The following is a 23,963-nucleotide window of genomic DNA, read 5'->3' as shown; positions in this document are numbered from 1 at the left end:
GTTGTTTACTGGTAGTCCTCTGCAAAAGCATAACTAGACATCTTAAATCATTGTGCAATCTTTGAGAAGAAAAGGCTCCTTCATATGCACTGTTTATTTCCAGTTCTCTGTGTAGACATGCCCCCCCCCCCCAAATTATTACCTTGCCTGGAAACAAGTGGGGGTTAGTGGCAGAGAGGACATCCAGCCTTAGAAAACACTGACTTGTACAAGCAGGCAAAAGTAAATGTTAAAAGGAAGATAATGACAATGATGATGGCGATGGTAACAACGATGATGGTGATGATGATATATTCTGCTGAATATAGAATTTGTAAGGAGATTAAAGCAAAACAGAAAAAACATGAAAAATATTTTAAAACTTTCTATACAAATGTTTATAGGAAAAGATGTTGACTACTAGTTCTTGATGTCATTAGTTTATGAACGATCATTACTATGATTAACTATATCAATAATGACTATTACTGAAATATATTACAAATTCTCAAAACTTCATTTTCTTTCATTAATTCTGTAATTAATTTTGTCATAGTTACCAATCTTATAGTTCTATTGTTTGAAAACTCTGGTTGTAGGAAAAATAAAAATGCAGTGATGTAATTATCTCTAGTTTATTTCTATTGTTGATGTCTTAAGTTTTATCTTATATATTAGCAAAGTGAGGACTGAAAATATAGTCTTAGAAAGTTCTAATTATGTCAGTAAATATTTCGATTAATTTCTATCAGTGTTAATTCTTGGTAATGGTAAAAAAAAAATTATAAGCCTTTTAATATTTTAATTATCCTTCTCATCATTCAGTCCACTGCTAGTCTTCATGCAGATTTTACCCTTTTAAATATGTTAAATAAAATCTTTCAAATTTTAAAAACTAAATGTGAATACAAATGCAGATATCACAGAAAATTTAATGAAATGTTAGTCAACATGTAAGTACATTAGTAACTAACTGTATTTAGATAAAGTTCAGAGAATATTTAGATAAAGTTCAGGAATCAAATACCTTCTTACTATTATTCCTACTGATCACAAGATACCATTTAAGTTACTATTTAAGTTATTGGCAGCAAGCTGATGCCTTAGGTATCATCTATGATATATAGATATGATTTCTACTTGGTTCCCAAATTTTATTCTCTTTGAAATATCCTCTGTAACTCTGTTCGCATTTAATTCTTAATAACACATTAAAAGGAACTTTTCAATCAATCCTCATAATTTTGATTTATTTGAAATTGTTGTTCTTCCATTAGAAAAATTACATCTTGGAATAACAAAGTAGTTATTAAACGGTGTATAGATATATATATATATGTTTTATATTTTCATTTCCTTTAGTTTCTTTTCAAACAAGTGATGGTGGTGTAAAATTTGTCAGGAAAAATCAAACAGTAACTTTTGAATGTCCTATTGCAAAAGAAGAAATTGTCATGTGGCAAATTGGATCTAAAAAAATTGAAAATTCTACTTGGTTACCTGTTGAAACTGAAGAGTTTAAAGCAAATGTGCTTTCTGAGGAAGTCAACATCTTAAACATCACACTTCTTTCAAATAATGATTTAAGATTTAGTTGTCAGAGCATTAACACGACAAAATTTCTTGCAATACCAATATACAGTAAGTACCAAATATAAATCATTTGTATGTATTTTCCTATTATCTATTATGATCATGAACATAATATGTTTCTGTAAACACTAACTTTGAGTTTCAGTCAATTCATAAAATCTGATAGTTGTAACAAATACTACCAATAATATTTTAATGCTTATGACCTTCTTCCTTACATTATTCCAGTATTATTGAAATAGCAATATTATGGTTGAGATTATGTTTGATTTGCAGAAGAGAGACTTAGTTGCTAGCATGTGATCCATAAATTGTTCTTGGTTTGATGAAATTAACAAAATTAATAATTGTCCTAAAAATCTGAGAAGTGTTATTGTTATTAAAAATGAACATTCTTTTAACCTCATCTTTAGAGTGTATACTTGAATATGCACTCACAAGCAGCACACACGTATATCATCATCATCATCATCATCATCATCATCATCGTCATCGTCACCATCGTCATCATCGTCATCGTCACCATCATCATCATCGTCATCATCATCATCGTCATCATCATCATCGTCATCACCATCATTGTTGTTGTCGTCATCATCATCATCACCAGAGTGTATTATGCTTATCAACATAGCCAAATCATTCAGAGTTTACTGCTTCTCATAATAACAGCATACAAATTGGCATATGAATTTTTCCAGATCTCTTCATTCATTACTAAAAAAATTAAATTATACAATGCACACCTTCAAATTTCTATGTCTTCCATCTTATATGCTCCTTAATTGTTAGCTCTTTTCTGCCATGCCATCAAAATGAAGACATTCTAATTTATCTCCACAAACAAGGGCTACAAAGAAAATTGCCTCTATTCATGCTCAAGAAAACTCACTTCAGCAATGCCCAAATGTACAATATTTCAAAACGATCCAACTCTCTCTCTATTTCCCTTTGGTCACTCTTTCTCTCTCTCTCTTTCTCTCCTCTTGTTTTTCCTCTGACTAGGTAACAAAATATCTCCTTTACATCATCATACTTGTTTCTGGCTGCTTTCTTGTACCTCTCTCACACTTTCTTCTCTCTCTCTCTCTCTCTTACCAAGTGCCTCCTCTATAGCAAGACACCTCTTTCTGTCTCTCTATTTTCCTGTTACATTCTAACCTTTCTTCATTTGATATTGGATCACCTCCTCTAATGCCCCCTCTGCTTCTGTCTCTGTCTCCATGTCACACTCTAACCTTTTATCCCCTGACAAAGTTCCCCTCCTCAAATGCCCTGCCCTTCTCATAATTTCTTGTCTTGTGGGTTACTTGGTTACCCTGCCAGTGCTGGTGCCACATTAAAAGCATCCTGTCCACACTGTAATGTGGTTGGCGTTTGGAAGGGCATACAACTGTAAAAATCATGTTAAAACTAACCTCACTTGTGCTTAGTGCCACGTAAAAAGCACTGAGTCCACTCTGCAGAGTGGTTGGTGTTAGGAAAGGCATCCAGCTATAAAATCCCTGTCAAAACAGACACAGTAGCCTAGGGAAGTTTTTCTAACTGTCCTATCCATTCATGCATGTAAGATGAACGTTAAATGATGATGGTGGTGATCAGGGACCCCATTTGTCTTTAAAATGTGACGGGGACAAACCAACATTTGTTGATTCTTAAAGGAGCATGTTAGTATTGCTTATGGTGTCTTTCCCAGACCCAATCACATAAGCAAAATTTTATGCTAATTCAAATGAAGTTCAGATATATAAAAAAAAGATTAAAAAGAATTTATTATATCAAATAAAAAAATAAAATAAAGATGTTTGAATAAAAAATATAAAGTAAATTTATTGTCTTTTAAAATTTACCAAATGTATTATTTCTCAAATCATTGCTCTCAATAACTAATTTAGCAACTTTTCCACGACTAATCTTTTTCAAAACATCTCTATGAACATGGCATATTAGAACACAATTCAAACTTTGCAGAGTCATGGTTGATCACAGCCAAGTTTTGAGTCTTCACAAAGTACCAAAAGATCTTTCATCTTCACAAAAACTGGTTGGAAACAATAAAAATAGCCTGAACAATCGCTCGACATTTGCAAACATTTGACGGACTTCTGGTTGCATTTAACTGAATATTTTACAATGATCCCCGAGAGGTGATCCACTATGATGATTTCTATAAAAAAGTATTTTGTTCCTTAAAGAAAGTTCATGATCACTTCAACACAAAAATTTCCATTGCTCAGCTTTTCATAATCTGCTAAATCTTTTGAAAAAAAAAATCTTTTAAGTTTGCTATTGCAGTATCCTCTACCTGCAAATACTGCACCCTGTAATGATCCAAAACAGTGCAGTGTTGATATTTTAATGCATTTTCTTCCTAGTATCTTTTAGGAACTTTTTGTTGCCTTGGTAGCTCTGAAGGAGAAATATTGAGTTGATAAATTAATTTTTCTGCTGTATTAAACAGTTTCTGAAATTTTTCTTCACTGCGTAGAATTTTTAGCTCTGCCTGTACCAGTTTGACACTATGCAACATGCCACCTAGATTGACAGTGGTACATTGAAAAGATTTGTTTAATCCTTCAAGGAGATGAAGTAATGGAACTATAACATGCTCAGAATCCCCCTCCTTAACCCATTTCTCCATAAAATATTTTTCAATGTGTTTTAACTGATTTTAATTTGTATTCTGCAGAATAAAAGAAACCGTTTTTTTACATGTAATATTTGTTTTATATTATCAGTTTTTTTTTTCATACAAATGGAATACAATCAGACTTGTTTTGTTATATTAAAAATGTTCTGTCATTTGGTGAATAATGCTTGATTTATTTTATAATAATGCTTGATTTATTTTGTTATAATTTGTCTTTTAGATGACAGTGGGAATCTTTACCCAAGTTCTGAAACTCCAAATCCCATAAAGGATGAAATCTTCACATTGAAATGTAACACAGTTAATAGTGGTGCTACAGTAACTTGGTATACTGGAAATGGAACAGTAATTGCTAAATACAGTGGAACATGCAACGAAAATTATACTAAATATTTTGGTAGCCGTCAAGAAACTAGTTGCCAAGAAAGAATCTGCACATTGAATATAACCAATGTCAGTTTAGCTGAAGACAACATGAGCATCATTTGCAGTACTGGTTTCCACACAAGCTTGTTCAATATTAGAGTATTTTGTAAGTAATTATTTTTTGCACAGTTAAGCATGTAATTCTTTTCTATTATTCCTTTATTTATTTCAGTCATTGTACTGTGGTCATACTGGGGCACTACCTTGAAGGGTTTAGTCAATTAGATGGATTCAATACTTATCGTTTTAGTTTGGCACATTGTGCTATGTCTCTTTTAGTGAAATTGCTAGGCAAGTGAGTTGTAAACAAATCTACACTGGCTGTAAAGTGGTGAAAATCAAGCATAAAGATGCACACACACATACAGATAAGTATCTGTGTGTGTATTCTCTTTTACTCTTTTACTTGTTTCAGTCATTTTGACTGCAGCCATGCTAGAGCACTGCCTTTAGTCGAGCAAGTCGACCCCAGGACTTAATTTTTCTAATTCTAGTACTTATTCTATTGGCCTCTTTTGCCGAACTGCTAAGTTACGGGGACGTAAACACACCAGCATCGGTTGTCAAGCGATGTTGGGGGGACAAACACAGACACACAAACATACACACACACATACATACACACACACACACATACATACATACATATATATATATATATATATATATATATATATATATATATATATACATATATACGATAGGCTTCTTTCAGTTTCCATCTACCAAATCCACTCACAAGGCTTTGGTTCACCTGAGGCTATAGTAGAAGACACTTGCCCAAGGTGCCACGCAGTGGGAATAAATCCGGAACCATGTGGTTGGTAAGCAAGCTACTTACCACACAGCCATTCCTATCGTTTATTCTTTTACTTGTTTCAGTCATTTGAATGTGGCCATTCTGGGATACGCCTTTAGTCGAACAAATTGACCACAAGACTTATTCTTTGTAAGCCTAGTACTTATTGTATCAATCCCTTTTGCTGAACCACTAAGTTACAGGGACATAAACAGAACAACATCGGTTGTCAAGTGATGGTGGAGCAACAAACAGAGACACATGAATGCATATATATATATATATATATATACAGAACACTGTGATTAATGGACAGAGTCAACAACGATTGAAAAGGCTGCAAAACGCAACAAAAATTTTAGAAAAATAAAGAAGGAAATGAGTGGAAATTTTATCAGTGAGAGTGTTAAATTACAAGGTACTGAAAGAGAATGACTCTCCCCAGACAAAACATAATATGCTTCAACACACGAACTCACACAAAGAAACTTGCAAACCAAATCCCAAAACGAAATATATATATATATATATATATATATATATAATCAAAATAAGCAACAAAGATATTCAGAGGTAATGCAGTACGATCGTTCCATTCGACTCCTTTTAATCAAACAATGCAAGTATTACATCAATTTTAAAACGTAGAGCAATCTTCAGCTGCATATAAATATAGAATTTAGTTAAATTTAAAAGATTCATTTTTATAGTTATTCCATTTACCAAAGAGGGTAAGTAGGTAGACAGAGAAACAAGTTTCCTTAACAAAAACATGGTAGTAATTAATATTTTTTCATGAAGACACTGCTTATCATTGATTTTACTTTGCTATTTAGATTTACTACTGGGGGAGGGGTTTAAGATTATTCTATCAGGTCTAGTGGAGAAAAAAACAAGAATCTATCTTTTATAGATAGAGAAAGAGACATCTTCCCCCACTCTCTCACATTTCTCTGTCTTTCTCACTTTGCACTCACAAGCCAATCCTTGGCCCGCACTCTTTCTTCTCCCCTCTTTAATTCCTTCTTTCTCTCTCTGCTCCCCCCTTTGTTGCCTTCGTCCCTCTTTTTCTCGCTCTCTTTGTTTCCTTTGCCCCCTTTCTTTTCTCTCTCTTCTCTCACGTGACCTGATCAAATCAGCCCTTTTGGCCTCCAACCACTGCCGTGAGAACATCATTGTCTTCGTCTGCCGATAAAGGCATTTTTTCCAAATACACCAGCAAAACTTGTACTGTTTATTAGTTGTAAGACACCTGCTGTTTTTGTCCTGTTTTTACCATTATTGTTTTTTGTATTTTATATTTGTGTGGCATCGTCTGTTTTTCTGTCCCTGTTTCGTATACATTCGATCCTTCTTCCAAGAAATCTAATGCTCGTAGCTTAGTTTTTCCTTGGGGATGGCTGGATCGGAGCGATCTCAAGATTAATCAGCCAAAATTGCTAGGATGATCCGGTTCTTGACTGAAGATTGAAGGCTTCGAATATCCCGTCCGTGTTTTTTGTATCGTCTTCTAAATGTTTTACGTTCTTGTCCCAGTTTGTATTTTTCTACATATTATATATATATATATAAAAACACAGAACACAGTGTAACTATATTTATATATAAATATCTAAATATCTATATATATGATGGGCTTCTTTCAGTTTCTGTCTACCAAATCCACTGACAAGGCTTTGGTCAGCCCAAGTCTATAGTAGAAGACACTTGTCCAAGGTGCCATGCAGTGGGATTGAACCCAGAACCATGTGGTTTGGAAGTAAGCTTCATACCACTCAGGCACTCCTGCACCTATCCACAGGGCCAGCCTTAAGCTGATTAGAATGATTGCTCCCAGTCAGGCACCATGCCAAAGGGGGCCCTGCACTCAAGAGGGTCACATTCTATATGGCGATATTTCATAAGGGTTTTCTTCCTGAAGTCTTTTAAAAAAATCTACATGGTCTTTCAAAAGAAAAATAAAACATATTTTCTCTTTATTAGCATCAAAAGATATCAAAAGATAAACCCATTTATCCAAAACGGCTTGGGTCAGTCTCTGAATTTGAAGAAATTTCTTGCATTTTTAGTGTAAGGGATCAATATGTATGTTTGTATGCGAATGTTTGGGAGTCTTTATGAGGATGTTTGTTTAAAATATTTGTGTCTGTAATAGTGTGTATGTGGGTGAATTGAATGTATATGTATGTGTGTGTGTGTCAGTCTATACAAACATATATATATATTATGTGTATATATACATGTATATATACTCTTTTACTCTTTTACTTGTTTTAGTCATTTGACTGCGGCCATGCTGGAGCACCGCCTTTTAGTCGAGCAAATCGACCCTGGGACTTATTCTTTGTAAGCCCAGTACTTATTCTATCAGTCTCTTTTGCCGAACCGCTAAGTAACGGGGACGTAAACACACCAGCATCGGTTGTCAAGCAATGCTAGGGGGACAAACACATACACACACATATATATATACATATATACGACAGGCGTCTTTCAGTTTCCGTCTACCAAATCCACTCACAAGGCATTAATCGGCCCGGGGCTATAGCAGAAGACTCTTGCCCAAGATTCCACGCAGTGGGACTGAACCCGGGACCATGTGGTTGTTTAGCAAGCTACTTACCACACAGCCACTCCTGCACCTATATATATATATATATATATATATATATATATGCATGTATGTATGTATGTATTTATATATATATATGTGTGTGTGGAGGCACAATGGCCCAGTGGTTAGGGCAGCAGACTTGCGGTCATAGGATCGCGGTTTCGATTCCCAGACCGGGCATTGTGAGCGTTTATTGAGTGAAATCACCTATAGCTCCATGAGGCTCCAGCAGGGGGTCATGGCGATCCTTGCAGTACTCTTTTGCCACAACTTTCTCTCACTCTTTCTCCTGTTGGCCTGCTCACTTAGCGAATGGGGTGGTGTCATTTGAAGGCAAAAACAATGCAAAGCGCATTGTGACCAGCGATGTGTAGCAACATCTGATAGCCTGGTCGGTCACGTGATCATGATATATATATATATATATATATATATATATAAAACATACACTTCATTGAAATAAAAAAGTTTCCCCAAAATTATACATATTGATAGAAACTGATACACACGAACATACACATACATATATACACTCAATTCACTGACATACACACTATTACAAACACAAATATATATATGCCAGGCAGAAGCATCGCTGTTGCTATATTTCTGGTAAGGCAGCTGCAGGAGAAATATCTTGCCATAGATAAACCTCTGTACTTGGCGTTTGTTGACATGGAAAAGGCCTTTGACAGGGTCCCCGATCCCTTATCTGGTGGTCAATGTGGAAACTGGAGGTAGATGAGAGGTTGGTAAGAGTTGTACAAGCCTTGTACAGGGATGCTGTCTGTAAAGTGAGGGTTGGCAATGAGTATAGTGAAGAATTCTGAGTGAAGTAGGGGCTCAACTCCCTCTTATTCATTATAGTCCTTCAGGCAATAATAGAGGAATTCGAAACAGGCTGCCTCTGGGAGCTCCTCTATGCTGATGACCTTGCTCTAATTGCTGAGTCACTGTAGAACCAGAGGCAAAGTTTAGGGTATAGAAGCAAAGGGCCTCAGGGTTAACCTAGCAAAAACCAAAGTCTTAGTAAGTAGGAAGACTGTTAAATCACAAACCCCTTCAGGTAGATAACCTGCTTGATTTGTAGAAAAGGCATGGGTAGAAACTCCATATGATGTAACTGATGTAAGCTATGGACACATAAAAGGTGCAGCAAAATCAAAGGAAGGTTAACCAGGAAGATAGTTTTTGTGTATGGCAGATGCACAGAGGCAATAAACACTGAAGAAGTACAGAAAGCAGATTCCATCACATGCCAGGTGGAGAAACTAGAAGTAGTTAATAGCTTCTGCTACATAGGTGACCAAGTCTGTAGTGAGGTTGGTTGCTCTGAGAGTGTAGTGGCTAGAATAAGAATAGCCTGGACAAAGTTCAGGGAGGTCCTACCTCTGCTGGCAACAAAGGGTGTCTCGTTTAGGATGAAAGGTTGCCTGTATGATGCATGTGCACAAACTGCCATGCTACATGGCAGTGAAACATGGGCCATGACTGCTAAGGACACTTGTAGGCTTGAAAGAAATGAAGCTAGTACGATCTGCTGGATGTGTAATGTCAGTGCACATACACAACAGAGTGTAAGGTCCCCGAGAGAAAAGTTGGGCATAAGAAGCATCAAATGTAGCATGCAAGAGAGAAAACTGCACTGGTATGATCATGTATTATGTATGGATGAAGCCAGCTGTGTGAGGAAGTGCCACTCCCTAACTGTGGAAGGAACCTGTGGAAGAGGTAGACCCAGGAAGATGAGGTGGTAAAGAATGACCTTCGAACATTGACCTTCACCTAACTGGCTCTCATGCTGGTGGCACATAAAAAGCACCATCCGAATGTGGCCAATGCCAGTACCCCCTTGCTGGCCCCCATGCCGGTGGCATGTAAAAATCACTATCTGAATGTGATCGATGCCAGGCCCACCTGACTGGCTCCTGTGCTGCTGGCACATAAAAGGCACTCACTATACTCCCAGAGTGGTTAGCGTTAGGAAGGGCATCCAGCTGTAGAAACATTATCAGATCAGATTGGAACCTGGTGCAGCCACTGGCTCTCCAGACCTCAGTCAAATCGTCCAACCCATGCTAACATGGAAAGCAGACATTAAACGATGATGATGATATGTACATACATACATACATACATACATATATATATATATATATATATATATATATATATATATATATATATATATATATATATATATATATATATGTTTGTATATATTTAATTTTGGGGAAACTTTATTATTTCAATAAAGTGTATTTTATTTATACATATTATGTATGTATGTATCAAAGAAAGCAAAAAATGAAAAAGCAAAAGGCTAAATGGATGTGTATGTGTAAAAGAATTCAGTACTCAGTATTTTGGCTACAATAGTTGAAGGTTAAAAGTTCAATTATTTTTGATAGTGGTTTGGTTGAGGTCTTTGTATTTATGTTATGATTGTATGTATATGTATTTTTATTTTATGGGAAATTATATACATATACACATGTATGCGCATGTATGTGTGTATAATGGGAGAGAGAAAGATGGGGGAGGTGAGATAAAATCTCTTTGCAATGGCACCCATTCAGGCTTTGGATAAGCACAAATAAACAGACATATACAGCCACACACACATGCACGAACACACACACATACACACATATGCACACAAATACACAAACACGGGGCTAAAATAGGAGAATTTTCTTTTTCATAACCATTACTGGTTGACACGCATGAATATGAGGGCAATTTTTCTCTTCACTTTTATCTGCATCATGTCATAGATTTATAATCCTTTGGTATTCTTCTGCTACTGCCTGCAGAGTTAATTTTTGGTCCTCTTCTAATTTTGTTAATATCAAGGAACTTATATCTGCATCTTTGCTTGCAGTTAGCCTTTGAACAAAAATTAAACATCTGAACATTCTGGGTAGGTGTAGGGGTCCACCAAGGATCTGTCCCCAGCCCCCTCTTATTCATCATAGTACTCCAGACAGGAACAGAGGAATTCAAGACAGGAGGCCTCTGGGACTTCTCTAATGCTGATGACCTTGCTCTAATAGCTGAGTCACTATCAGAACTAGAGAAGTTTCAGGTGTGGAAGTAAGGTCTAGAATCGAAGGGCCTAAGAGTCAATCTAGCAAAAACCAAAGTCTAAGTAAGTAAGAAGACTGACAAACCACAAATCCATTCAGGTAGATGGCCCTGCTCGATCTGTAGAGAAATTGTAGGTAGGAATTCCATAAGTGCCACCTGATTGGCACCCGTGCTGGTAGTATATAAGAAACACCATTTGAGTGTGGTTGATGCCAGTGCCAGCTGACTGGTCACGTGCCAGTGGCATGTAAAAAGTACCATTTGAGCGTGGTTGTTGCCTGTGCCGTCTGACTGGCTCCCATGCCGGTGGCACATAAAATGCACCATTCAAGCATGGTTGATGCCAGTACTGCCTGAATGGCCCTTGTGCGATGGCATGTAAAAAGCAGCCACTACACTCTTGGAGTGGTTGGTGTTAGGAAGGGTATCCAGCTGTAGAAACTTTGTCAGATCGGATTGGAGTCTAGTGCAGCCTTCTGGCTTGCCAGCTCTCAGTCAAACTGTCCAACCCATACCAGCATGGAAAGCAGACGTTAAACAATGATGATGATGATGATGATGTTGAACATGTTCGGAGTTAATTCATTTAATTTGAATTTTTCACACTTTCTGTTAACCACTCCAGTATAGGTGACGAAATCTTCAACATCTTTTTTAACCAAATTCAAACACTACCAGCGAATATTGAACAGGGAATGTCTTTCATTGAAAATTTTTAATAAAATATTAAATGTTTCATCAAAACGAATTTCACCTGTTTTCTTCGGCAGAATATAATTAACTGTATTTTTCATGTGTAGAAGGAGATAACTTTCTTAGAAGTAGTCATACTTTTTTCTCATCTGACCAGTTTTTACACTCTTCTTTGATGATTTTTCATATCTTCAAAAATATGCAGAGAACGTAATCCCTTCTGGTTTGTAGCTGAATTCTTAAACTGAATTTGCTATGCTGTCTAGCAAAAAAGAACCTGAAATTTTTTCAGACTTCTTCAACATTAATCCCAGTAAGTGTTGGTTTTGTTTTTATTGCTGTTGAAACTGCCCTACGAAAGCCAATAAGTCCTCCATGTTAAACGATTTTTTTCTTTCATTTTGTACAAAAAAAAACAAAACATTTAAACATCCAATGCAAGTTTCGAACAATTTGTCACCCCTTATATATCCTGGTGTTTATAAGTTAATGAAGCAGGGGGAAAGAAAATACTCACACAATGCACTATGATTACTATAGCACAAAATTAAATGCTTGCTGCCAACAGCTCACAGTGAACTGCTTACCTAATCAATAAGGCTGCCAGTTCTTTATTTTATAGCAATGAGTCAGTCCACTTTTAGTCACTTGGGGGTGGTCAGAATCCTTCCACAACAGTCAGAGTCTAATACTCCTAGATACTTATAACTTTCTCCTTTCACTGATTGTAATGCCTGGCCATCTGGTAAATGAAGGCCTTCACTGCTGACTACTTGTCTCTTTCTTTATGACTAATGTTACACACTTATCTATGACAATTTCGATATCTGTATCTTTGTTGAAAAATTTTACACTCTGTATTAAGGAATCCATCTCTTTTACATCCTTACTAAAAAGCTTCTGATCATCCATGTAGAGCAAATGGTGAATTTTTCCATTACTATCTCTAAACTGATATCCTACTTTTACCTTTCTTTATACTAAACTGAGGCAGATTAAACATAATGCAAAGGGGATAACTTTCCATAAAGCTGTACCACCTGAGTTCAGATCTAATTTCCATCTTGTCATGCCATAGTTAATTAAGTTTCTGTTGTGTGCAATACTGAATATTCTGAAGCATTCATTTATCCGTGAGTGTTGAATCATGCCATAGGGTTTCTTATAATCTATCCATGCTATTGCTAACTTTTCTTTTCTGGATTTCACTTCTTTTAGGACATCTTTGTCTATAATATATCATGCTTTTCTCTCCTCTAACCTTTCTGTTCTGGCCACAAATTCTGGTTATCTAGGTGTTCATAAATGTTCTCTGAGAGCATTCCTGTTAACAGCTTGCACACCAATGGTAAGCAGGTAATTGGTCTATAATTACTATCTATCATATATTGCCCTTATTTTGTTTTTAGGAAAAGTTCTATTCTCTTTCTAGTCATCCAACTGGGTACAACTCCTCTATTTAGGCTATCCTGAAGTTGTTCCTTCAGTCTTCTATGTAAGCTACTAAATTTATTTGAACAAAGTTTGGTCCTTGGTCTTCCAATTCAGCATTCTTTCTAGCACTTTGCTCATTATTTCACTAGTAAGTTTTAGTGCTTCTCACTCCTACTTTCTTTAACCATACTGCATCTCCATTATGATTAGCTGGCTTATCCTAAATATCACTCCAGAACTTTCTAGCCTTCTCTGCATAAGGAATTGCATCTTCATTAGTTTCTTCTACACCATTTTATCATAAAATCTCCTCTTGTCTGTCTCAAACCATCATTTCTTTGATACTGATATATTCTTTTCTGATATCTGGAAAGCTTACCTGCTAGCTATTACTATGATATACTGTGTCAGGTCTTCCATGAATATCCTAAATCCTTTCTCTTTGGCTAGGTATCTTTTCTGAAGAGAAGATTTTAATTTTTGTGTTTCCTTGCTAGTTCTATTTCCAGGCTACTGTTCTACTCAGATCTTGTCTTAAAGTTTTCACTTTATTTTCTAATAAGAATATTTTGCTTTCCTTATATCTTTATCACTCTTTCTCCATATGTCATATGATTCTTTTATTATTCCTATGTGTTTTGGGTATAGTGTTGCATTGTAGAATATAGCACTTCAATGTAGTCAACATATTTCCATCATTCTCTTTTGGTTTGGATTTCATTTCGTCGGTGACAATAGAGGATGAGTCCATCTGTCCAGTGTTAACTTTTTGACAGAGCACCTCTCTGGTGTGTGCTGAAGCTTCTTTTGTATCATGATTGCTCAAGGCTCACAGAATGAAATTCACCACTATTTCTCTATTTTTGATGTCGTTATCAGCAAGCACACTGTTTGAAAGCAAATTTGCTACAACTTTTGTTAAACTCATTTACATACTGTGCATTCAATGATCATTTGTTTTGTTCACGTATTTATATGTGAGTTGTATAAACATTATATTTGTTGATGTGTAAGCATAAAACAGCATTGTGCACACATGTAGTAATGAGAATACAAATGTGATTAATTCTAGTACTCACAGTGTTGTTCACAGTTCCATTTACAATAAATCTTCAGCTCCTCATAATTTTTACACTTTCTTGCATATGTTTCACTGTGGTATTCCATTAGTTTGACATTGCAGCTCTACATGTTTACAGCTTTGAGTAAAAGTCGTTCAGTTTCTTGAAATGACTTACATTAAAAAATATTTTGTTTCATTTCTTTTTTTTGTGATTTCTTAGATACTACTTGGTGATGATCTCAGATTCAGTCTTTCCTCCCAGACAGCTCGTTATGCATGTCAATGATGTTCATCATTCACTGCATTATTATTATTATTATTATTATTATTATTATTATTGTCCTCTTCCTCCTGATCATCATCATCATCATCATCATTATTATTATTGAGAGAGAGAGAGAGAGAGCAGTGCATGCCATCCAAGTGACACTGGAGTACAAATATACTAAGCCCAATATACCCATCATGGCAATCCATCTGATAAGAGTACACCAGGCACATGCATCACAATCATATGTTCATGACAGAATGATTTCATATCAAAATAAATAGCTCATACCTTGCAGGTAGGGTCCAGATAGAATTTTCTTCAGGTCAAGTGGCCCATTCCAGTCAAAAACCCCTGAATAAAGTTTGTTTAAGGATGAAGAACAAAACACTCATGTTTCCAGAAGTGAATTATTCAAATACCAAAGAATTCCTCTCAACACATGGCTATGATGCTTCCCCTCTGCTCCTGCTCTTGATTAGAGATGCACATGCTGTCAGCCACTAAGGGACATGCTCATGTGTTAAGGTGAAGCAAATACCAAGCAAATGTATGGTATTGAGCAAAATATTTTGTGTAGCCCATCTTTTATGTCAAAACAAAACATCTATATAACACTTCCAATCAGTTAACATCAGAAGACATAAGAACCAGTGCCTGGTAATGCATCAGGGTATTTATTATTATTACTAGGGTACCCGTTAAACAATATGTAGTTTAATGTACAATTTTTTCTCATGTATACCCAAAATAATTTAAAGTATCAATCACTGGTTTCACATTAAATTTACATAAATCACTCTCTATATATATGTATTATACAAGTTTATTAAATATTTCATACACACAGGATAATCCATGACAAAAATTAAATAATAAATATAATGATAAGCAACTGCTCAAGAACAATTGAATGTGTTTGCAGCCAGTGCAAAAATTGCTAATGAATACTTACTTTGATACTACACTCTCCTGATCTCAAGCAGTTACTTTTAGAAACAAAATAGGAATAATCAGCAATATACTGCAACTGCTCAGGAACAATTGAGAGTGTTTGCAACCAGTGCAAAATTTGTTCTCTTGCTACTCTATGTTGTAGAAAGTCCTGTAGTAAAATTTTGGAGCATCATGTTTGGCTCAAGTTAGCCTGCGCTTCTCTTTGTCATGCAGCATTTATGTCTCTTACAGCTTCTCATCAGTCACTGCTCAATCTTCTTCACCTCTCCTGTTGATGAAGTCTGGAAGCTTCTCTTCTATGGCTAGCAATATCAATACTCATAATGGGGTTTGAATTGTTTCAAAAAATAAGAAAATGTGTGTTTAAGCATTGACTTCAAATTTATCAAAATAAAAGCGTAGCTCATTTATGGGATTTTCAGTGCACGTAATTATTTTGAAACATCACTATATATTCTGGTTCGTATCCATTATTATAGTGTGGATTTTAATGAGCAAATGTTTTTTAAAACCTACAGGTAATAATAAAATTAAATAGAATTACCTTCCAAATGTCCTTTAACTTTCAGACTTTGATATCCATGAACCTTTAAAGCTTTCGTATCTGTGGATCTCAAAAATATTTAATACCTATCCACCTCCTTGTACTCCTAGCTTTATCGTATTTTAAATAGTTATTTTATTTCATTTTCTCTCATCTTCCTTCCTTTCCTACCAATGGCGTTACCCTGCTGTCTTATTAAAATTCAATCACGTTGCCTGAGATACACTAACACAGGAGGGGAGATTTGGTTGTTTTTTGTCGCAAGTCGGGCGACTGCATAGATATTTTGTTGGAGTATCAATTGCTGAAAGAGCAACAGATAAGAGAAAAGAGTCCCCAATGTCCCCCACAGTTAAAATACTGCAATCTGACTCTATGTATCTGTGTACCAACTATTTTTTTCATGTCATCTATGTATCTACTGTCTCTCTCACTTTCTCTCTCACGTTCCCTCTTTCTCTCTCACTTTCTCTGTGTCCCTCCTCTCTCTTACTTTTAATTTAACAATGTGTGTATGTATCTACTTTTTTTATTATCTATGTATCTATTTTCTTTGTATGTATCAGTCTACTCTGAAAATACTGATAAAAATTCTTCCTCTCTTCCTTTCAGTCACCACTCACTCTCTCTCTCTCTCTCTCTCACTCGTTCTCTTTCTCTCCCATTTAAACAGAATTATTTAATTTTAGTATATGTGATACCATTCTTTCAAGTTAACTGCTTGAATTTCTTCCAAAAACTACTTGAATTTCTTTCTATCTTAATATTGAAGAAAAGTGTGACTGACGGATGGATAGAGAGACAGACAGATGGATGTGGCTCTTATCATAGTATTTTTATTTGATGAAAACTCTCAACTTATTTTGTTGGGTGTGATGGAAAATGTCAGCTGTCCACAACCAGCAGACTAAGGTGACACTTGTTTACTGGTCATGCTTAAAAAAACTTGTGAAGATTTCTTGCAGTTCCAGGCAATGCTAATTTTTGTAGATGTTCTACCTTTACATTTGTACCAATCTTTTTGAGTCATGTTACCAATACCTCAAATGCACCAGTTACTATTGGTATCGTGTCTACTCTCCTCATTGACCACAACCTTCATATTTCCCACTTCAAATCATTGTACTTGTTCAATACTTTTTTCTTACTCTTTGACCCTGTTGTCACTGGGACATGCTATGTCAATTATCATGCATGTTCTTTCTTTTTTGTTCACCACGACAATGTCTAGTTTCTGTTATTTGGTCAGATGATCACACAGAATCATTGCATCTCAGGATTTTTCAATTTTTCTTGCTCTTTGTAGGCTGTGATTTACACAGAGATCCCAATGTATCATTTTTGCCACATTGTCATGTCTTTTGTGTTTGCATTATGCCAATTTTGGGCATTCACTATTGATGCGTCATACTATTTCATCCCTCTCACCACACATTCTGCATTTGTCACTGTTGATAGTGTTGTTGATTCTGTACTTCACATAGTTTGTCCTTAACACTTGTTCTTGTGCTGCACATATAAGTGCTTCTGTCTATTTTCAGATCACTCCTCCTTATCCATAGCCATTGATCTTCTGTATCTGTCTTGGCATTCGTATCTCTTGCAAACTGACCGTAGATTTTCTTTTCCTCCTGCCAGGTTGTTTCTTTTTTTTTTTTGCATTCTTTTCCTCTTTAAGTTTTTCTTTCTTTACACAACTATCAGTTTTAATGACACCGAACTTCTTTACTTGTCTCAACAATGGCTCTAATGTAGGGCAGAATTCATGACAGACAAACTGTAGGCAGGAAATTCACTGTGAGCTAGCTAGGGAGTTTGGTCTGCAGCGAAGTGGTATTCTGGAGAGAGAAGAGAAACACCATAATGTAAGCAGTGAGTGTTAAATGTTTAACTAAACAGAAATAATTGGTGACATAAGCCCTGATGTACGTTGAGTAATAAACCTTTGATAAATATCTGTTTAGTTGTGTATAACTTAACAAAGCTATAACTGGTGACCCGGGCGATAGAACAACAGTCCTTGCTATCGAAACAAACATAGCAAGTGACAAAACAACACTGAGGCTACCGCAATTCTGGCCTAAGAGGGCTGAAATATGGTTCACACTGGTGGAAGCCCAATTCAATACAAACAAGGTAACGGCTGACCTAACGAAATATTTGTACGTAGTAGTGGCACTGGATGAAGATACAGCAACGAGGGTGCTGGACATTTTAACCCAGCCCCAACCAATGCACAAATACGCCATATTGAAAAACAGACTAGTGGATATATTCCAACGCAGTGAATGAGAAGTGGCAGCCAAGATACTGGAGGAGGAATTAAGCGATTCTAAGCCTTCAGAACACTAGTCCCCCTCCCCAATGATGACTCATTGACAACAATACATATGGTTCTGTGTCTCTGGCAACATCTGCACATGCTGCCCCCCACCGCGTAGTAACCGTTTCGCAGACCGAGGATGAATTCTCGAAGCTTCTTGCAAGTCACCTCAATCTCACTACTCTGACATTCTCCAAACCTACAGTCCACCATGAGGTGACACACCACATCTCCACCACCGCCCCCAGTGCATAACCGCACACGCAGTCTATCACCAGACAAACTTGTAATTGCAAAGGCCGAGTTCAACAATATGGGCATAGTTCACTGATCAAGCAGTCCCTGATCGTCACCCCTGCATGTGGCCCCCCAATCCAATGGATGTTATCGACCCTGTGGAAATTACCACTGTCTCAACGTAGGTACGACACCTGACTGCTACCCTATTCCACTTATACAGGATTTCTCAGCCCAGCTAGCTGGGTGCTCAGTTTTCTCGAAGGTTGACCTTATCCGAGGATACCACGACGATGTACTGAAAACTGCTGTGATGACTCCTTTCAGTCTGTACAAATTCCTACGGACACCCTTTGGGCTGAAAAATGCTTGATGGATACTGTGTGAAGAGGTCTCAATTTTGTTTTTGCATACTTAGATGATATTCAAGCCAAAATACGGAGCTACATAAAAAGCACCTAGTGACTCTTTTTGATAGGCTGTGTTATGTAATCATCACAACAAACATGAACAATTAACGTTGTCCATTGTCTCCCTTGATACAAGGACAATCAGTAAGTTTCCCGCCACAACAAAGAAATACCTTGTACAACAACGCGCAGTCTAATAAAGTATCTCGTATCGTTAACACGTTTTTTCAGTCTCTCTCACTTTCTTAATCTTTCATACTAAGTACTCACTACTTCCTTTAATACTCAATACATTATATATATATATAACAACAACATGGTGTCAGAATACTAAAAGAACCCAAAATACAGAAACCAAAAGAAAAAAGAAATTGAAATCATACTTCAAAGACGAAATGGAAAATTTACCGCATCCAAAAGACCTAGACTTTAATCAGGAAAATCTAGCCGCAGCATGGAAAAAGTGGGAAAAAGAATTCAATCTCTTTTTGATAGCAACAGAAAGTGACATAAAGCCAGACAAAGTAAAAACTTCAATGTTTTTAACTTGCATCGGTTCCAAAGGCCGAGACATCCATTCCACTCTGGATTTCGATTCACCCGACGAAGAAATGAACCTTCAAACAGTAATCGAAAAATTCGATACATATTGTGAACTCAGGAAAAACATAACTTTCCTGAGACACAAATTCTTCACATGTGAACAAGCGGAACATCAAAAATTCGATGAGTACGTGGTAGAGTTGCGCCAAAAGGCACAACAGTGCGAATTCGGCAACCTCACAGACAGTCTCACCAGAGATATTCTGATATGTGGAATCAGAGACATGAGACTAAGAGAAAGATTATTGAGAGAACCAAATTTAGACTTACAAAACACAATTCAAGCAGGTCAGAGTGCAGAGCAAACACGACTCCAATCAAGGATGCTAAATGCCACATCCGAAACAAGAGATAACGAAATCTCGAGGGTATATAGTCAACACGACAGAAAAGGCGCCAAAACTCAAATAACTAGCCATATGCAATCCAGACATCAAAACGAACAAGGCGGATGTGACAGAAAGCCCGCGAAGTTTCAAGCGCCAAGTCAACACTACGTCACTAACTGTCACTATTGTGGTTATAATCACAAAAGAAATAAATGCCCAGCATTTCACAAGACGTGAAAAATGCAAGAAAAAAGGACACTATGCAAAAATGTGCAAATCAAGAAAATTTGTACATAAAGTAGAGATACATACCGACGATGAATCAGATGACGATACACATGCACTCGAAATGATCACTTCAAATAATTCCCGCGTGCACAAAATCGAAAAGTTCAAGACTCCAAAAGACATTTGGACGGTCGAACTAAAAGTGAATAACTCGAATGTAACATTCAAAATTGATACTGGAGCAGACGTAACCGTACTGCCATTCAGAGAATATAAAACTATAATTCCAAAACTACAACTGCAAAAAACCTCAACTCGGTTATCAGCTTACAATAACACAGCTATAAAAGTGCTAGGAAAATGCACAGCAGTCATTAAATACAAAGAATTATCAAAACAAATAAAATTCATTGTTGCAAAAACAAACCCGCACGCAGTTATAGATGCAAAGACAGCTAAAGATCTGAACCTAATTCAGAGAATTTCAAAAATAAATTCGTCGAACACAAACGACATAATAGAAAAATGTGAAGAATCAGTTGTTGCAGATACCCTATCACGTGCATACCTTGAGCAAAATACTCCAGAAGTATCAGACGAAGATATGAAATCGCACATACATGCAGTAATAAAAAATTACCCCATAACCGACACTAAATTAAACGAGTACAAAGAAGCCACTGCAGACGACCCGTCACTACAGACGACCCGTCACTACAGACACTCATCACATATAAAAGAACAGAATGGCCCCCAAAAGACAAAATACCAATAAACATCAAACCATTCGTCTCCGTTCGTGATGAAATATCAATCGTCAATAGTCTCGTTCTAAAAGGTTCAAGAATAATTGTACCTAAGTCATTACGTAGAGAAGCTCTACAGGAAATACATACCGGACACATGGGTATCGAAAAATGCATAGAGAGAGCGAAGGAATGTATATACTGGCCCGGCATTAACGCTCAAATCAAAGACATGATTAACACATGCTCATACTGCATCGACTACAAAAACCAACAACCAGCCGAACCACTAATAAATCATGAAATACCTACTATACCATGGACCAAAGTGGGTACAGACGTATTTCACCTGTCTGGAAATTCGTATGTCACAATTATTGACTATACAACAAGATTTTTTGATCTACACGAAATAAATGATTGCCAGTCAAAAACCGTAATCAAAAAATTAAAAGAAACTTTTGCTAAATTCGGAATTCCGCGAACAGTTGTAAGTGACAACGGTCCAGAATTCAATTCGGCTGAATTCAAAAAATTTGCAAAAAATTTGCATTTTCATCACACGAAGACAAACCTGCATTATCATCAAGCGAATGGCATGGTTGAGAGAAATATACAGACAATAAAAAAGACGCTAAAAAAGGCATTCAAAAGTGGCGAAGAACCTCAGTTAGCGCTCTTAGCATTACGCACGACTAAATTACAAAATGGTGCACCATCCCCTGCAAATCAAATAATGAATAGAACATTGCGAACAAATCTCCCAAACATACTACACGACAAAATTGGTATCAGGCCTCACGAAAAGAAGAAATCAAACATTACAACAGAACTCCCAGAGTTAAAACCACACGACACGGTTAGAATTAAGTTTAACAACAATTGGTTTAGAAGGGGCAAAATAATTAAAAAACTAGAGCAACCTCGTTCATACTTAATAATAACAGAGGAAGGTAATACAGTCAAACGAAATAGACGACATATTCTTAAAACAAACGAACACGTTCGCATAACAGAAGAATTAGATTATGAAAATATATTTCCAAAGTCAACAAACACGCATGAAAAAACAAAAACAGCATAACTACAGAATTCAACACTACGAAATAATAAAACAACAAAAAGTGGACGACGAATAATTATTCCCTGTAGATACAGATAAAAAAAAAATTAAAAAAAGGGAAGATGTTATGTAATCATCACAACAAACATGAACAATTAACGTTGCCCATTGTCTCCCTTGATACAAGGACAATCAGTAAGTTTCCCGCCACAACAAAGAAATACCTTGTACAACAACGCGCAGTCTAATAAAGTATCTCGTATCGTTAACACGTTTTTTCAGTCTCTCTCACTTTCTTAATCTTTCATACTAAGTACTCACTACTTCCTTTAATACTCAATACATTATATATATATATATATATATATATATATATATATATATATATATATATATATATATAACAACAACATGCTGGAACAGTATGGATTAGTAATCAACCCTGTCAAGTGCGTTTTTGGTGTTACAAAAATCAACTTCTTGGGACATTGAATCACAGGTGACGGCACTACACCCCTGCCAGAAAAAGTGAAAGCTATCCTATCCTTTCCATGCCCCACCACAAGCAAGGCTCTACACCAATTTGTGGGCATGGTAAACTTTTACCATCGCTTCATGCCTTCTGCAGTAATAATGATGAGACCCCTATACAAGGCACTGTCAAAAGAGGGTTCAAAAAGACAGGTGGAGTGGGATAGTACAATGACTTCAGCCTTCAAATCCATAAAAGAAGTCCTGGCTAAAGCAACCATTTTGTCCCATCCCCATATGTCATCTTGAACTGCACTCGCAGTTGACGCATCTGACACAGCCTTTGGGAGTGTTTTGGAACAACACATCAACAGCCAGTAGCAACCATTTGCCTTCTCCAGTCGACAATTACAACGCCCTGAACAGAAATACAGTGCTTTTGACAGGGAGCTACTGGCTGCCCGTCTAGGTGTCTGCCACTTTCGCTATTTCCTTGAATGCTGCACGTTTACAGGGTTCACAGCCCATAAACCACTCACCTTTGTTATGAGCAAGCTCTTGGAGACTTGGTCTGCACGCCAGCAATGACAGCTATTGGCCATTTTTTAGTACACCACAGACATCCAACACATAGCTGGCATGGGCAACCCAGTTACCAATGCACTCTCTCATGTTCCAACTTGCTCTCACACCTTCCTAGCCCCAATAATGGAAGGCGTAGATTATGAAGCTATGGCTGCAACCCAACAGACAAATGATGAGATCAGGGCCTACCACACTGCCATCACATCACCTTTTTTGCAGGATGTACACTTTGGCTCTAACGGCACAACCCTAATGTGTGACATATCCACTGGGAAGCCATGACCGATTGTCCCATCAGCCTGGCGCAAGAAAGTTTTTGATGTAATTCACAGACTTTCCCACCCAGGTACTAAAGCCACACAGTAGCTGCTGTCAAGCAAATTTATCTGGCATGGTATGGCCAAGCAAATCGGAAACTAGATCAGGACCTGCATCCCTGTCAACAAGCCAAGGTCCGTCAACACACCAAAGCACCTCTCGACAACTATGAACCACCTCAGGCCTGATTCAGCCATGTCAACATCGATCTTGTTGGCCCCCTACCACCTTCACAGGGTTGCTTGTATCTACTGACCTTGGTAGACCACTACACCCATTGGCGTGAGGCTATCCTTCTCCACAGCACGGAAACACAAGAATTCTGCCGATGCAGACAATAACTATTTTTATACAACTTCTAATGCTAAATTAATATAAACGTTTCAAATTTACCGGCAAAATTAGTTTAAGACCATGTAATATGTATGCAAAATTTTTTGCCAAAATGCGTGGTTATACAACTAGCCTAACTGCACTATATACTGTTATAATTTAACGTTTTTATACAATTGATTAATAATGGGAAAACAATGTAACCTC

At 36.7% G+C, this 23,963-nt stretch overlaps 1 protein-coding gene across 1 annotated transcript in view; it reads left to right on the top strand.

Moving 5' to 3' along the window:
- The window catches only part of LOC115212116, a 798,722-nt gene that overhangs the window by 188,337 nt on the left and 586,422 nt on the right, over positions 1-23,963 (top strand). The gene's annotated exons all lie outside the window — the stretch shown is intronic.

The sequence above is a fragment of the Octopus sinensis genome, linkage group LG5 (assembly GCF_006345805.1).
Source record: "Octopus sinensis linkage group LG5, ASM634580v1, whole genome shotgun sequence".
In the NCBI taxonomy this organism is placed as follows: Eukaryota; Metazoa; Mollusca; class Cephalopoda; order Octopoda; family Octopodidae; genus Octopus; species Octopus sinensis.
Note: the sequence above shows the minus strand (reverse complement) of the source record. Positions and strands in the feature narration are given on the sequence as shown.